General features: G+C 35.1%; 1 long non-coding RNA gene across 2 annotated transcripts in view; it reads left to right on the top strand.

The window, feature by feature from the left end:
- Nucleotides 1-17,172, top strand: part of LOC136030972 (uncharacterized) — a 38,357-nt gene extending 21,185 nt beyond the window's left edge. For both annotated transcript variants that reach the window (XR_010618406.1, XR_010618407.1), the window contains exons 2-4: nucleotides 121-196; nucleotides 7,486-8,226; nucleotides 16,292-17,172. This is a non-coding gene — a long non-coding RNA (uncharacterized LOC136030972). The remainder of the gene's footprint in view (nucleotides 1-120; nucleotides 197-7,485; nucleotides 8,227-16,291) is intronic.
- The last annotated feature ends 594 nt before the right edge of the window (nucleotides 17,173-17,766 follow it).

Below are 17,766 nucleotides of genomic sequence, written 5' to 3'. Positions count from 1 at the left end.
ATCCTTCAGTGGAAGTCTAACTGAGGCTTATATAATGAAATAATAAGAGGTTTATAATGAATCCTACATGTCACAAGTGAAATTCTTCAAAAAAAATAATTGCCTTTATTTTGATTTTAGATCTTTTTCCCGAATGGTCGTTTACAAAATATGTCTGCGTATCTCGATTCAATGAGTGATGATGGTGGTGTTAAAGGTAGGTTTTATTTTATCTCTATTGCAGTCCTTGTCAAACTATTTTAATAATTTGCCAAGAGAACCGATTTCCTATTGGGTTTGTTCAATACAGACAACTAATCCTGGTTTATTTTCAGGGAAATCTCAATTCCTCGAATTGATCACTTCAAACACGTCATAGAAACTCGTGTCTCTGAAGCTTGATTTTCTGCGATTAAGGTATACTTTCGAGAGTGCCTCACCACCCACCAAAAAATCACCAGAATAAAAAAAAAAATAAAGGAATAATTTTCCCTGGAAGGGTATTGCCCTGGGATGAATAATGGACAAAGTTTTTATGAAGGGATTCCCCCAATCCAAGACTAAGAAAAAACATAATTCAAAAGTCTTTTCATTGATTTTAAATAAGAATTAAGAAAATACACACATGCGTAATCTAAAGTGTCGGATAGTTGCAGGAAAAATCCCATTTTCAATCCCACTTTCTAGGGCTATAATGAGAGAAAGGTAGAGATGGCTAGGGCACGTTTTGCAAATGAAGGATGATTGATTAACGAAGATTGTACTTCTCAGACAACCGTCTAGGGCTAAACGAAATTCAGGTCGTTTGCGTTTTGGGTGAGAGGATGTCATCGAAAAAAAATATTTAAAGGGAATGGAAACATCCTGGGAGGGCGTAAAGAGGGGTGCTTTGATTAGATTGGGATGGAGGAGGAGCGTGCGTAGCTTTTGGCATCAGACGGCTTTTTGCTGCGGTGAGTGGTTAGTAATAGTATTTTCACTAACTACCTACGACGTATAATTGTTGAGGTTCTATTCAAATCGCTATTTATTTTTTCGCAAGTTTACCATAGCAGCATATTATGTGCCCCCCACTAAAGGAAATCGTGGATCCGCCCCTGGTTGGTTCCATCCCCCGAATTAAAATCTTATATACGTGCCTTGGGGAATTGTTTTGATTAAATGTGTCTTTTATTTTAAAAATACACTCAGGATATTACCTATAAAGTTGAATAGTGAAACGGCCTTTAATTGTTTTCCGTTTTTTCTTTAGTTTGATTGTTTTCCTGAATAAAACGTTAGTTTACAGTAATACGAGTAAAAGCTATAACGTACCTATACAAGTAATAGTTATTACTTGTAAGTAATATCTTTTGATTTATTTTTAACTGAGAACGATTGTTTTATCTTTATCCTCATATTTGCTTACTCATACACACCGAGTATTATGAGCTGCCATCTGTGTGCTTCCTAAGTAATTTTATGCATTCTCTACATCCTTGGTAAGGAAGGAAAAAGTTTGGCACAGGGCTAGAATACAACCTTGTTGGGATTATAGACTAATGAAATTTCGGGGCTTAATAAGACCATCTGCTCTAAATCACTCCCACAATCGTGTGTGTTTGTTGCTAAATACTTTATCGAAATATCGAGTAAGCCTAAAAGAAAACCTAAATTGAAGCCGTTTAGCTTTGAAATTGGGCCTTAAATAAGGGACCTGTTTTTTTTTTTTTTGATTTAGTTTTCAGATCTTTATTTTTCTTTGTAGCAAAAACACATAACAGAAACAGCATGTTTCTTCCCCCTCTTGGTTCTTTATCCCCCCTCTTTTTAGTGTATCCTCCCTCGTTTATCCTGGTTGCTGTAATCCCTTCATTCTTTTTTCCCGAAAAAAACAGCCTCGATGCTGAGTAGCAGTTAAGTGCATCACTTGACTGAGGCAGCATATTTTCCTTTGGTGCCTCCTAAAATGTACCAATAGTATTTGTTTTATTTTCAAACATTTCGTGGTACCGAACTGTAAATAAGGAGCAACCCGGCTCAATAGTAACCGAATCTCTAATAAACGAAATTTTGACACAAATTGATACGTCCAAGAATGGGATTTTTATGCTGATTTCAAATATAACAGTTTCATCAACTTTAGTCTTGTTTATTAAAAGTTACAAGCCTGAGAAAATTTTCCTTATTTTTGGAAAAGGAGGGAAACCTCCCTAAAGTCAAAGAATCTTAATAAAAATCATACCATCAGATTTAAGATATCAGAGAACCCTACTGTAGGTGTTTCAAGCTCCTATCTACAAAAATGTGGAATTTTGTATTTTTGCCAGAAGAAAGATCACGGATGTGTGTTTATTTGTTTTGTTTTTTTCCCGGGGGTAATCTTATCAACCCAGTGGTCCTATTATATCACAAAAGGACTCATTTGACCATAAATTAAAAGTTACAGTGCCCTTTTTTAAGTCATCAAGAAAATTGGAAGGCAACTAGGCCCCCTCGCCCGCTCATTTTCTTCCAAAGTGCCTTGATCAAAAATTTGAGATAGTCATTTTGTTCAGCATAGTCGAAAAATCTAATAACCATGTTTTGAGGATAAATTAATCCCCCAAAGTCCCTGGCGAAGGGCTGCAAGTTATGAACTTAGACCATTGTTTACATATAGTATTGGTAATTGCGTAGTATACAGACGTTTTCTGGGGTAATTTTCCGGTGGGGGGTCGGGGGAGGGGTTAGGCTGGAGGATCTTTCCACGGAAGAATTCTTCATCGGAGAAGGGAATTTTCCATAAAGGGGCACCGGATTTCCCAGTAATATTTAAAAAACGATCAGAAATTAAATTAAAAAAGAAGTTTTTTTCAACTTAAAGTAAGGAGCAATATTAAAACTTAAAACGAACAGAAATTATTACGTATATGAGGGGGTTCTCCCCCTCGTCACTACTTCGCTCTTTGCACTAAAGTTTTCAGAGCTTTTGTGATTCAGAGGTCATCGTCACTACTTCGCTCTTTGCATTAAAGTTTTTCAGAGCTTTTGTGATTCAGAGGTCATTTTTATAGAATTGGAACAAAATTCAAACTTGAGCGTACAGAGCAAGGTGTTGACGATAGGGCAAACCCCCTCATATACGTAATAATTTCTATTCGTTTTAAATTTTACTATTGCTTCTTACTTTTAGATGAAAAATCTTGTTTCTTCATTTAATTAAAGGCAAAGGAACCTAGCGAAACACATATTAGTTACATAATTAAATATGCTAACAGAAGTTGCTAACCTGGATTGGGTATTTTTCGGGAAATAGGTCATTTATGGGAAATTTGAATAATAAATTTATGGGGTATCAAAAATATTAATGATATTATAATATTATTTGACTTTGTGATGGAAATTATGTCCCATTGTTTTGACTAATTAAAAACTGAGGATTTTAAAACTAGGATAAATGGGAAACAAATTTATTGGCATTGATTCAGTAAAGTTTTAATAGTGATACATTCAACATATCTAAAAAACTGCAAACATAAAAAATGGAAAACTGTATAGCAGTAAGTGGTTTATGCTAAGTTAAGAGGGTAAATGCATAACATACATTTTAAGGAAATCATCTGGTTTTGGCAAAACCTAAACATTTCAAAACATTCTTCGATGATCTATATTATTGAAAAAAATGGTTAAGACCCTTAGGGGTGTAGGCCCCTAGGTCAAACCCTATACTAGCCGGTAGGGCTATTACGCCCCTAATTGACTCATGCGATTCAAAACCTTTCTCTTGTGTTTATTTATCTGCTATGACAGTTTTAAAAGGATTCTGCATTGATATGAGGAGGAGGGGTGGCTCCTCCCCAACACTTCACTCATTACGCTGAAGTATCTGGTGCTTTAAAAAACCTTCTTATTCCAATTTAATGGTTGTGCCTCGGCAGTTGTTCTTAATGAATTTGGACAGAAAGTAAAACTTTAGCGTAAAGACCGACGGGTTAAGGAGGAGGTATATGCGGATAATACGGAATTAATCCTATTCGTTTTAAACTTTAATGTAGCTTCTTACTTTCAGTTGAAAAACAACCTATTTTGTTTTATTTAATTTCTGTTCGTTTTTTTAAACCATGTATAGGCCTAACTAAGATATGATTTGGGCTACCGGGCCTATAAGCCCCCAATCCCTTGATGATAATTGTATATCTTAATAATTCTAAAATGATCGGTAGCGTTCTGATTTCTCAGTTTTTCTGCTTATTGTATTTTTACAACAGTTTTTACAGTGCTACATGTAACATATGTAAAAAGTTGTAAAGAAATGGAAAACTGTATTGTAGTATGTGGTTTACGCTAAGTTATTTGGGTAAATGTATAACATACATTTTAAGGTAAGTACATCATCTTGATTTTGGGTTAGCAAGTATTTACTCACGACACTAAACTTTATTGCAAACAGCATGGAGCACCGGGACGAGTTTAAAATGTGTCAAGAATTTGCACTTGTAGAAAATAGCGACTTACGCTAAAGTTTTTGCTGTTTTAAAAAGTAGATTTGAGAGACAAAGTCAAACTTTAGCGCAAAGAGCAAGGCATTGAGGAAGAATTTCATATACAAAGTAACTTCTCTTCGTTTTAAGTTTTGATGTCGCTCCTTGCTTTCAGTCAAAAAAAACTTGTTTTTCTTATTTAATTAAAGTAAAAGCTAAGTACCAGCACTTATATCTATTGAATAAAAACAAGTCTTTCCAGCTGAAAGTAAGGAGCGACATTAAAACTTAAAACGAACAGAAACTATTCTGTATATGAAATGGGCTGTCCCCTCCTCAACGCCCCGCTCTGTGCGCTATATTTTGATTCTTTCTCACAGCTCTACTTGTTAAAACAGTAAAAAAAACTTTACCGTAAAGAGTTGGGTATTGAGGAGGGGACAGCCCCTTTCATATACGGAATAATTTCTGTTCGTGTTAAGTTTTAATATTGCTCCTTACTCTAGGTTAAAAAGCTTGTTTATTTATTATATTTCTGAACTTTTTCGAATTAATGCAGGTTTTTAAACTGGCTCACCGTATATGAATAATAAAAACAAAATTTGCATATTAATTTTAAGTAACAATAATCTTGTAATAACCTAAGTTTGATTTGTGTTCCAGTTGTTTAAGAATGACTCCTGAATCACAAGCACTGTTTAATTAAAATAATGACCTTAAAAAAGATATTAAAATAATCATTATTATTAAAATAATGACAGTTAAAAAAGAAACTTTAGTATAAGAGCAAGCTATTGAATAAAAGCAATCCCCCCCTCATATATGTAATATTTTCTGTTCATTGTGTTGCAAGAGCAACACTTTTTTTTTTTTTTCCTATGCCGCCGATGTTGGCTTATTCCTGGAAACTGGTAAGGGTCTAACCTGTGCAGATTTTAATGAAAGTGTGGACCTCAAGCTGGATTCATGAATATGGCATTACGTTTTGGAAAGCTCCGCAGAACTCTTGCCTGGGGCCAAAAAGGACAGTTTTTGCTTCTCCACGAGCCAGAGCTTATGGTGTAAGAAGTGAAGTGGAGTTTTGTAGCTTATGTCAGAGAGGAGTATCTGAAGTTGTGGAGCCAAGCTTTCGTTTCATCAAACTGTGTTTCTGCTTTCGAGTGGAAAGCTCTCTACTAGCAGGCAGGCACCGCTTTCAAATTGAAGATGGACTAAAATCTATAAGTGTTAAATATATGCGGCAGTTACCCGGCCCCACAGCCAATATATCTTCTTTGAGTGATAAATAGAAAATTTTACAGAAGCAAAAAAGCGGCATTTTCCCACGGGTCCGAAAGTGCTGCCGTGATTTTTGCTGGGTTTATCGTTCGTTTTCTCGGACTTGGGATTGAGATAGAGAAATGTTATCAGATGTACATCTTAAACTTTAAAAGTTCTGTCATTGCTAAAGAAATTGGAGCTTATCCTTTGCTCCTTTCTAAGTGGCGACGTTAAAATCTGTTTCTAATGTATTTGATGATAAGACCGAGTTGGTTCCAGTGGTAAGACACATAGGGGATTTGTAAGTAATAATCGTTTGTTAGGCTACAATCATCTTTAGTGAAGAGCGGTTTTAACTTTTGCTAGTTGGTGTAGCCTAACCATACTCACTGTAACCTAGAATTAAGTGTTAATTGTTTTAGAACTAAAACAACGAGGTAGCTACGTAATAATTAATAGAGTGTCATCTATGGTATTTTGATCCTGAAAAGTTACGAATAGCTTTATTATACCAACTAGAATATAAGATATTGTTCCAAGTCTTGATCCGTCACGATGTCTACGAATGAAAAGGATAAAGTTCAACTGGCTGCAAAGTCAATTTAGTCCCTTCTTTCGATATTCTTTTGCTATTATTGTTTTTTCAACGCTGAGGAATAGCCTTTGATCATGTGATTACTGATCACGTTCTTCTTTGAATATAACGTTTTAAAAGCTTTGATAAACTGACAACTGCAGCGTTTAACCGATAGCAAAAAAACAAAACGAAAGTGTTGCTCTCGCAACACTTTATTCGGCTAAGCCGGACAAAGGTTGCCGCAATAGCCCACGTTGCTCAGGCAACGTAAGTCTAGTTTTAAGTTAATATTGCTTCTTACTTTCAGTTGAAAAAGCTTGTTTTTTATTTAATCGCTGATCGTTTTTTAAGTAATGTCGGGAAATCAAGCTCCCCCTCCATGGAAAATTCCCTTCCCCAACGAGAAATTTCTCCATGGAAAGATTTTCCCACGTAACTTAAATTAGCGATATTTGCGGAACTAATTTTGTAAGGCATAGTAATAAAACAGCCACGGAGATCAAAACTATTTTTATGAAAATGAAAGTGACAAGTTGAGCAAATCTCAAATGACTGAAATAAATGAAAGAAAATATCTTTAAAAGATATACGTAATAATTTATGTTCATTTTAAGTTTTAATGCTATTCCTGACTTTCAGTTGGAAAAATAATTTCTTTTTTCTTATTTAATAACATCTACAAGCTAAGGATTTGCAATATAAACTATGATAAACTATTAAAAATAATAGTTATGAAGCTGCTTAAGATAAAATTAAATGCTAAGATTGGCCAGAAAACAACACAAACAAATTATTGCTTATATCGGCCATTATTTAGCAAAATTCAAACTTTAGCGTAAAGAGTGAGGTATTGACGAGGGGGTGAGCTTCCTCATATACGTAATATGAGGATGTTCGCCCCTTCGTCAATACCTCTCTCTTTACGCTAAAGTTCAGATTATGTTCCAATTCTTTAAGAACGACCCCTGAATCACAAAGGTCGTTTAGTTAGAATAATCAGCTGTTTTGAAATTACAAAAAAAAACTTTAGCGTAAAGAGATAGGTATTGACGAGGGGACGAACACTCTCATATACGTAATAATTTCTGTTCGTTTTAAGTTTTAATCCTTGCTTTCCTCAATGGAAAGATTCTCCCACTAACCAAATCCCCCAGACCCCAACCAGAAAAAATCCATGCAGGTATTTTATCATTTGGTATAATTTGATGGAATTTTTATTCATTATAGGTGAATTAGACCTTAGTTCGAAGCAAAATATTTCAAAACTGCAAGTCAAGGCTGCCAAGAAGCTTCGGGAGCATTCAACAAATCGCTACACTGTTAACCCAGCTGATGCTACTTTTACCAAAATTGATGTCGCTACGTCCACCTGTCGCTGAAGAAATATTTATCAGAAAATAACAAAAAAAGGAATAAGAGAAAATCAAAAACAGAAATCACAACTGTCAGAAAAAAGGAATAAGAGAAACACACAAAAAATATCACAACTATCATATCAATTAGTAAAGAACATCTATAAACACTGAACAAATTTTACATGCATACAACTTTCAAACATCACTGTATAAGAAGGGGCTACCATGGATGAAAACTGATGTTGCAATTCTGTTTCAAAATACGTTTTGATAAAGGAATTACTGGGTCAGCTTTTTTTAAAGTTATGGATCAATGCTGAATTTCGGGTTCATTGGGGTATGCGAAGTAAAACATTTTGAACTCAGTTTGAAACAAAAATTACAAAACTGCAAGACCGAGCTGCCGAGAAGCTGCGAGAGAATTCAACAAATCGCTATGCTGTTAACCCAGATAGGGATACACAGGTGATGATGCTTTTGCCAAGACTAAGGCTGCTACGTTCAGCTATTGTTGAAGAGATATTTTTCTCTGGTCTCACTGGAAGTATAAGAATTTGGAATGTCATTCTCATTGTTCTACAAATGGATACTTTGAAAACAACGGCCGCAGCAGGTAAATGTTGAATTTTATCTTTTATAGGTCTTCAAGGGCGTCCTTGGGGGATAGTTTGAATAGCTAATTCTACTGGAAAAACTAGACACTGGCATGAAGCAAAAAATTCTTAGAATGTAAATAAGCATGCATCTTTTTGAAATCAAGGGTTATGTCTTTGCATTTTAGCGCTAAGTAAACTAAAATGGGGCTTTCTTACTTCTGAGATGGAAGGCTGAAAACTTCCGCCGAAGGGTTGAAGCAAGAATTGAAGCGTTTACGATTATTTTCATCCGCCACCATTTCTAAGGATTCCAAACCAAAAACTTGGTCAAATCACTGTCTTTTGCACTGCAATCGTGCTAGTATTTTAATTCTTAGGATTGACGTGGCAACGTGGGCCATTGGGTCAACCCCCCACCATAACCCGGCCCATTTTTCCTTCTGTGACTTTTTGCCAGAATTTTGCTTCCTGTTTGAATCAGAAGCATGTAAGAAGTTTTAATCTGCATGACTTTAGATCCAAAGTGGGCTTTTCATCTCTCTGAGGGTCCCCCTAACCTACCGCTAATGTTGAGTAAAAAGCTAGACATTTGCTTTCTTTGAATCGAATTCATACACGAATTTTTCACCACTTTGTCTCTTCACAATCATGATTTGAATAAAGATAGACAAGTTGCAACTGGTTCGAACCAGGATCGTATAATATTAGTCTCAACGATTGTAAGACCAAAATGGGGCCATCCCCCCTCTGTAACACACAACCCATCCCTCAATTAGCTTTTAATTGAAAGGTTTGAATTCGGCACCTTGTTTAAACCAGAATCATATAAGAATGTTAGAACAGTTATGATGGGAGGAAATCGACACCTCTATTTATAATAAGCAGACAGTACTTGACAAAAAAGTTTAAAGAAAACTGCGAATATTATCTTTAATAATAAAACTTGTTTACTATTAAATATTATATAAAGATAATTACATTTAGACCAAATAAATAGACTAGATAAAACAACAACGAAAGAAATAGAACAAAACTAAGAAAATATACGAGTATGCTATGTCTAAAGAAATTATGTTCTTTCCTTCCCTTACCGTTACTAGTTCTTAAAGGCATGAATTTCACCCAGTGTAGTCAAATTCAGGCCTTTTAGGCCCGTTAAGGTAGCCTAAGACTCTTTAAAGACTAAATCAGGAGCTATATTTAGATGGTGTGTTGTTATTATCAGGAGGCCTCCTGATAATCAGACAGTACCTGACATAAAGGTTTAAAGAAAACTGCGAATATTATCTTTAATTGTAAAACTTATTTATTATTAAAGATAAAATAAAGATAAATTATATTTAGACCAAGTAAATAGAGTACGTAAAAAAACAAGCAAAAGAAATAGAACAAAAATATGCAAATGTGCGAGTATTTGCTATGTCTACCGAAATTACGTTCTTTCCTTCCCTTACTGTAAAGGTTACACTTGGTTTAAAGAATTAATATTAATTTTACAATTAAATTTGAGACCCCCCCCCAAAAAAAAAAAATATCCCTCCGCTGAAATATCTACCCTGGAAAATTCTTCCGATATGTAAAATTAAGAAGACAAAGGGAAATTAGGAAAAATAAAAATTATGGAGAAAAGACAAGACTCTGGAATACTCCACCTATAATTGAGCATATATGTGGGATTTTGTGCATATATTTTGAATATATAATGTGGAATTTTGTAGTTTTTGCCAGAAGAAAGATCACAGATCCGGATTTGTTGTTGTTTTTTCCCAGGGGTGATCGTATCGACCCAGTGGTCCTAGAATGTAATGAGTGGGCTGGTTTGAACAGAAATGAAAAGCTCTAGCGCTCTTTTTAAGAGACCAAAACATTAGAGGGCAACGAGGTCCCCTCTCACGCTCTTTTTTCCCAAAGTCACCGGATCAAAATTTAAAGATTGCGATTTTGTTCAACATAGTTGAAAAATTTAGTAACTGTGTCTTTGACAACGACTTAATCCCCCAAAGTTCCTAGGGGGAAGGGATGCAAGTTTTGAACTTTGCCAGTTGTTTACATGTAATGTTTGTTTTTGGGAAGTATATAGACATTTTCAGTGGGATTTTTTTCTGGTGGGGTGGGGGGTCAGGGGAGAAGGTTACGCGAGAGTATCTTCCATGGAAGAATTTTTCATGGGGGGAAAGAGTTTCTATGAAGGGGCTGCTGGATTTTCCAGCATTGTTTAAAAAGAATAAGAAATTAAATAAAAAAAAACAAGTTTATTTCAATTGAGAATAAGGAGCAACATTAAAACTTAAAACGAACATAAATTATTACGTATATGAGGGGGTTTTCCCCCTCGATAATATCTCACTCTTTATACTAAAGTATTTTTAGTATTTTCAAAAGAGCTATTTATTCTAATTAAACAGCTTTTCGGATTCAGGGGGCATTCTTGAAGATAAACCCTTAAAATAAACCCTTAATATTGCGTATATGAGGGAGTTTATTCCTCTTGTCAGTACCTCACTATTTACGCTAAAGTTAGAATCAAGAAGTTCGTGTTAGCGAACTGTAGTAAGGAGCTCAATATCTCAATAGTAGCCGAAACATGACCTTTGCTCATCCGAAAGCTTGTTTATGCTATACTACTGTCGTCTACAGCAGCTCATTACTGACAATCAAACAGTTCGTGGTAACGAACTGTAGTAAGGAGCGACCCGGCTCAATAGTAAACAAAACTCTAAAAAACGGAATTTTGATACCAATAGTTACGCAAAAGAATCGCATTTTAATGCTGATTTTAAATATATAAGTTTCATCAAGTAGTCTTACTCATCAAAAGTTACGAGCCTGAGAAAATGTGCCTTATTTTAGAAAACAGGGAGAAACATCCCCTAAAAGTCATAGAACCTTAACGAAAATCACACCATCAGATTGAGTGTATAAGAGAACTCTACAAAAAATTCAACAAAAGTTTCAAGCACCTATCTACAAAAATGTGGGATTTAGCATTTTTTGCCACAAGACAGATCACGGATTCGTGTTTATTTGTTTTTTTCCCTGGGGTGATCGTATCGACCCAGTGGTCCTAGAATGTCAAGAGAGGGCTCATTCTAACGGGTATTAAAAGATTTAGCGTCCCTTTTATTTAACCAAAAAACTATAGGGCACCTAGGCCCTCTCCCACGCTCATTGTTTCCCAAATTTACCTCCCAGCATAGTCGAAAAGCCTAGTAATTATATCTTTGGGGACGACTTCCCCCACAGTCCCCGTGGTATTTTTTGGTTAGGGGGAGGGGTTAAGGGTAGGGGGTTATTCAGGGACAACTTTTCATAGAAGAATTTTTCATGATGGAAGAAAATTTCCATGGAGGGGACACAGTATTTTTAGTATTTTTGTAAAGAACAATGAAAAAATAAATATGAAAAAGTTTTTTCAACTGAAAGTAAGGAGCAGCATTAAAACTTAAAACAAACAGAAATTATTACGCATATGAGGGGTTCACCTTCTCCTAATACCTGTCTCTTTACGTTAAAGTATTTTTAGTAGTTTCAACTATTTATTCTACGGCCTTTGTGATTCAGGGGTAATTCTTAAGGAATTGGGACAAAATTTAAGCTTTAGTGTAAAGAGCGAGGTATTGACGAGTGGGTGAACCCCCTCATATATGTAATAAACTATACAAATATAGATGCTCGTTACGTAAGTTAATTTGTAAGTTACGTATATTTTTTACTAATAAAAATGTTCGTAAAAAATTAAAAGTTCTAGTTGCCTTTTTAAATATATAAAAAATTTAAGGGTAATTAGGCCCTCTCCCCTGCTCCTTTTTTCTTAAAATCGTCCGATCAAAACTTTGAGAAAGCCATTTAGCCAAAAAATAAATTAATTTGCAAATTTCGCTTTTAAATATTCATGGGCAGAGAGCCAAGATCAAAACATGGATTAATTAAAAAATCAATTTAAACAATAATTTGTTTATGTTATTTTTTGTCCAATCTAAACATCTGTGTGATAATAAACCAAAGACATTGTATGTTTTCGGCTTGTGGTTGTTGTATATACATATAAAAAAAGTTTTTCCAACTGAAAGTAAGGAACAACACTAAAACTTAAAACGAACAGAAATTATTACATGCATGAGGAGGTTGCCCCCTTCTCAGTACCTCACTCTTTATGCTAATGTTTGATTCCAATTACTTAGGAATGACTCCCAACAGACAAGGATCGTTTAATTCGAATAATATGGTTTTTTACAAATTCACAAACATTTTAGTGTAAAGAGCGAGGTACTGAGGAGGGGCAACTCCCTCATATACGTAATAAAAACCAAAAGAAAAATCTGAGCAAATTGCGGCTCAAACAATTCGTGGTATCGGTGGTAACAGTTCAAAAAAAATTCACCTGGAAGTAATGAGTAGCATTAAAATTTAAATTTATTCTACATTTTTTTTTATATATGTTTTGATTTCTTTTTTCCGTTTCAATTTCACGCGCGGAGTGGTTAAGAGCAATTATCCAGGGTAAATATTCACCGGGACTGAATTGTTTAGAAAGGTGAGGTAGTTTCTCCGTGGATTTGGGGTCATATTTCCAGGAATTATCTAAAAAATGATGAGAAATTAAATTAAAAAAACTAGTTTTTCTACTGACTGTAAGGAGCGACTTTAAAACTTAAAACAAACAGAAATTATTCCGTATATGAAAGGGACTGTATCTTCCTAAACGGCTAGATCTTTACGCTAAAGTTTCATTCTTTCTCAAAGCTCTATTTTTTAAAACAATAAAAAATATTAGTGTAAAGAACGAGGCGTTGAGGAGGGGAAAGTCCCCTTCATATTCGGAATAATTTCTGTTCGTTTTAAGTTTTAATGTCGCTTACTTTCAGTAGAAATATTTTTTTTCTAATTTAATCAAACAGTTCGTGGTAACGAACTGTAGTAAGGAGCGACCCGGCTCAATAGAAACAAAACTCTAAATAACGGAATTTTGATGCTAAAATATACATCAAAAGAATCGGATTTTCATGCTGATTTTAAATATATAGGTTTCATCAAATTTGGTCTTTGTCATCAAAAGTTACGAGCCTGAGAAAATTTGTCTTATTTTAGAAAATAGGAGAAAACACCCCCTAAAAGTCACAGAATCTTAACGAAAATCACACCATCGCATTCAGCGTATCAGAGAACCCTATAGCAAAATTTTCAAGCTCCTATCTACAAAAATGTGGAATTTCGTATTTTTTGCCAGAAGACAAATCACGGGTGCGTGTTTATTTTTTATTTATTTATTTATTTTCTTTATTTCCCTCAAAAAATGAGGAGTACGCTACAATATAATATAAAGAAAAAACAACTGATAACACTTACAATCAAAACCTATCAAATATTGATCGAACACTTGCTAAATAGATTAGCCTATAAATCATAAAGAGCCAGAACTGTTACTAAAAAACGGAAATAAATTGTGGCCTAAAAGGCTAATTTTCGCCCTATCTTCAAATGTTTTATATTTTTTCTTTATACAGACTACAGGATCCTTCACATTAAGCTTTAAAACAATCTCAGTGTTACTAAAAGAAAGGGGGAAACCAAGTAAAAATTTACAGAATTTAAAATAAGCAACTTTAATGGACGAAAGATCAGAAGGTCTGAAATTTCGGAAGAGGAGGGACGGGAACAATACGTGAGGCAGAGCAACAGCGCTATACATACGACCAAGGACGTCCCGACGGTAAAGACCCCGAAAACGAATTAAAAGACCAAATGCCTTGCGTAGTTTCATCTGAACATGCTGAACCAGGACTGGTTTGAAATCTCTTTTCGAAGCAGCATAAGGTAATCCCAAATAAGTGACTATTGGCGACGACTGAAAAATAACACCATTGCCGTAATCGAGAGTCGCCCTGACATTATCCTCTAAACAATTTACAACAAAAAATTGACATTTTTCAAAACTGATAGAAAGGCCCAAACCTTTTAAACAATTAATTAAAATATTAAAATTAGAAACAAGACTAGACTTGGACCGGCTTAGAAGGATAATGTCATCAGCATATGCAATGTAAGACAGATTTCGAGATAATGAAACAAACGAGCAGGAAAGAGAATTAAGGGCAGTAGCTAAACAAGAATTGAATATATAAGGAGAAATAATTCCTCCTTGTCTAATTCCTCTACCCACTTGAATTAATTTGGACTGAGATGAAGACGAACTCGGACAGATACGGATCTTTAAACCAGAATACCAAGAGCGAAGGACTCGTATGACAGTTAGAGGCAATCCAGCATGGATTAAAGTGAGCAGAGCGGATGCATGAGAAATGTTATCAAAGGCCCCTTTGATATCAATCAAGAGGGCGTATAGCGGTTGACCAGAGATTCTCGCTTCTTCAATAACTTTGCTGAAAGATGCATGGGCATGGTCACATCCCAAACCTCTCTTGAAACCAACTTGATTGGTTTCCCTAGGGGTCATCGTATCGACCAAGTGGTCCTAGATTTTTGCAAGAGGGCTCATTCTAACGGAAATTAAAAGTTCTAGTGCCCTTTTTAAATGACAAAAAAAATTGGAGGGTACCTAGGCCCCCTCCCACGCTCATTTTTTCTCCAAAGTCAACAGATCAAAATTTTGAGATAGCCATTTTGTTCCGCATAGTCAAAAACCATAATAACTATGTCTTTGGGAGTGACTTACTCCCCCACAGTCCCTGGGGGAGGGGCTGCAAGTTACAAACTTCGACCAGTGTTTACATATAATAATGGTTATTGGGAAGTGTACAGTCGTTTTCAGGGGATTTTGTTTTGTTTTTGGGGGTGGGGTTGAGGGGTGGGGGCTATGTGGGAGGATCTTTCCTTGGAGAAATATGTCATGGGGGAACAGAAATTCAATGAAAAGGGCGCAGGATTTTCTAAAATTACTACAAAAAAAAAATGAAAAAATAAACATGGAAAAATTCTTTCAATTGAAAGTAAGGAGTAGCATTAAAACTTAAAACGAACAGAAATTATTACGCATATGAGGGGTTCTAAAAATACTTTAGCATAAAGAGCGAGGTATTTAGGAGGAGATAAATACCTCGCTCTTTATGCTATAGTATTTTTAGTAATTTCAACTATTTATTCTACGGCCTTTCTGATTCAGGGGTCATTCTTAAAGAATCGGCACAAAACTTACGATTTAGTGTAAAGAGCGAGGTATTAACGAGGGTACAAACCCCCTCATATACATAATAAAAATTTAAGAATATAAAGTTTGTTACGTAAGTTAGTTCTTAAGTTACGTATATTTTTTACTAATAAAAAAATTCGTTAAAAATTAAAATTTATAGTTGCCTTTTTGTGTAACCGAAAAATTGCATGGCAACTAGGCCTCCTTCCCCATCCCATATTTCTCAAAATCATCTGATCAGAACTAAGGGAAAGACATTTAGCCAAAAAAGGAATTAAAATGTAAATTTCATTTTAATAATTTATGTGTGGAGAGCCAAAATCAAACATGCATTAATTCAAAAACGTTCAGAAATTACATAAAAAAAACTAGTTTTTCTAACTGAAAGTAAGAAGCGACATTAAAACTTAAAACGAACAGAAATTACTCCATATATGAAATGGGTTGTCCCTTCCGCAATCCTTCGCTGTTTACGCTAAAGTTTGACTCTTTACCACAATTCTGCTTTTTAAAACAATTAAAAGTTTTAGCATAAAGAGCGAGGGATTGCGGAGGGGACAACCCATTTCATATATGGAGTAATTTCTGTTCGTTTTAAGTTTTAATGTCGCTTCTTACTTTCAGTTAGAAAAACTAGTTTTTTTTTATGTAATACAGAATAAAATGAAACAGTTTCCGAGAACGAATTGTTGGCAAGTGTACAAATTGTAGGTTGATTTTTCACGCTATGACTTAAAACTAAAGAAAAAAAAAACGATGATTATGTCAATGCATAATTTAGATATTTTAGAGGTCATAGACATCGGAGCATTCTTGGTTGAATGGGACGGGAATGGGATGGGACGGGAGAAAGAGAGAGAGAGAGAGAGAAATATACAGAAATTCACTTATATTATTACCATATCTGGATGTTAACGTGATATTTCATTTTTCAGGATTGTCCTCTAGTGCTTCGTCGGCTCCACTTCCACCTGTAAAAGTTGATCTATACTGTGAAGATCCTGTGTCTCCGAACACAATGTAAAATCTACAGCATGAAAGGAATATTTAATGCAGAAGGAATTTGGCGGATTAAAATACAAGATCTTTTTAACCACTTTAAAAAATTGCTAGTGTCTAGTTTTTCCAGTAGAATCAGCTATTTAAACTACCCCCCAAGAATGCCCTAGAAGACATATAAGAGATAAAATCAAATATTTACCAGCAGTGGCCATTGTTTCCAAAGTATCCTTTCGTAGAACAATGGAAATTACATTCCAAATTTGAACACTTCCAGTAAGACTAGAGAAAAATATCTCTTCAACGATGGCTGAACGCAGCGACCTCAGTCTTGGCAAAAGTAGCATCACCTGGGTATGCCTATCTGGGTCAACAGCATGGCGATTTGTTGAATACCCTCGTAGCTACTTGTCAGCTTGGTCTAGCAGTTTTGAAATTTTTGCTTCAAACCAAGGTCAAAATGTTAACTTAATTTACACCCATGGACCCAAATTTCAGTATTAATCCGTAACTAAAAAAAATCCGACCCAGTAATCACTCTATCAAAAAGGATTTCGAAACACAATCGTAACATCAGTTTTCATCCGTGGTATCTCCTTCTTATACAGTGATGTTTTACAGTTATATGTATGTAAAAAATCGTTCAGTGTTTTATAGATGTTCTTTATTATTTTTCTTCGATAATTCTTAAGTCTATTTTTGAGTTTTTCTTATTTCTCTTTACTGATAGTTGTCATTTCTGTTTTTGTCTTTCTCTTTTTCCTTTTTTGTCATTTTCTCTATTTACTCCGTCTATAAATAAAATGTGTGTGATATACCAGAAGAATTCAAAATTGGTTAGTTCTCTCGAAAAAAGTAACAATTAGTGCAAAATAAATCCTAGAAAAAGAAAATTCCTGGGGCGGATTCACCATTTCATTCTAGGGGGGGGGGCGATTCTTACCGTAAAGAGTGGGGGTATTGTCCTTTTTGTCGGCCACAATACTGACTTTATTTTTCACGTTTTAAGTTTTCCTGGCGGTCTTGTTTAACAAAAATGTGGTTTTCATATATTACAATAATGATTACAAAAACTGTACTTGATCAACTGACAACTGTTTAAAAGCAAAATTCAAGCTTCCTGGCTCAACTGTTCGCAAACCTGTCGATTACTCTGTTAATGCTAATATCGATGTCGCGGTGCACATTAAGGAGGGCCAAACCACTGAGTCTAGTTTGCCCCATCTGTGCTCTGAGCCAGGTTTTCAGTTTGCGTAAAGTTGAGAAGCTACGCTCGGCAGATGCCACGCTCACTGGAAGAGATATAAAAATATCAAGAAGTGAGCCGACATAAGGATATAGGTGTCTGTCACATTCCTTGGCAGTTTCTTCCACTGAACTAGGAAAAATACCTCCTTCTCTCTTAACCCGA

The sequence above is a fragment of the Artemia franciscana genome, chromosome 9 (genome assembly GCF_032884065.1).
Source record: "Artemia franciscana chromosome 9, ASM3288406v1, whole genome shotgun sequence".
NCBI classification, from domain to species: Eukaryota; Metazoa; Arthropoda; class Branchiopoda; order Anostraca; family Artemiidae; genus Artemia; species Artemia franciscana.
The sequence above is the reverse complement of the archived record's forward strand: the minus strand, read 5'-3'. Positions and strand labels throughout refer to the sequence as shown.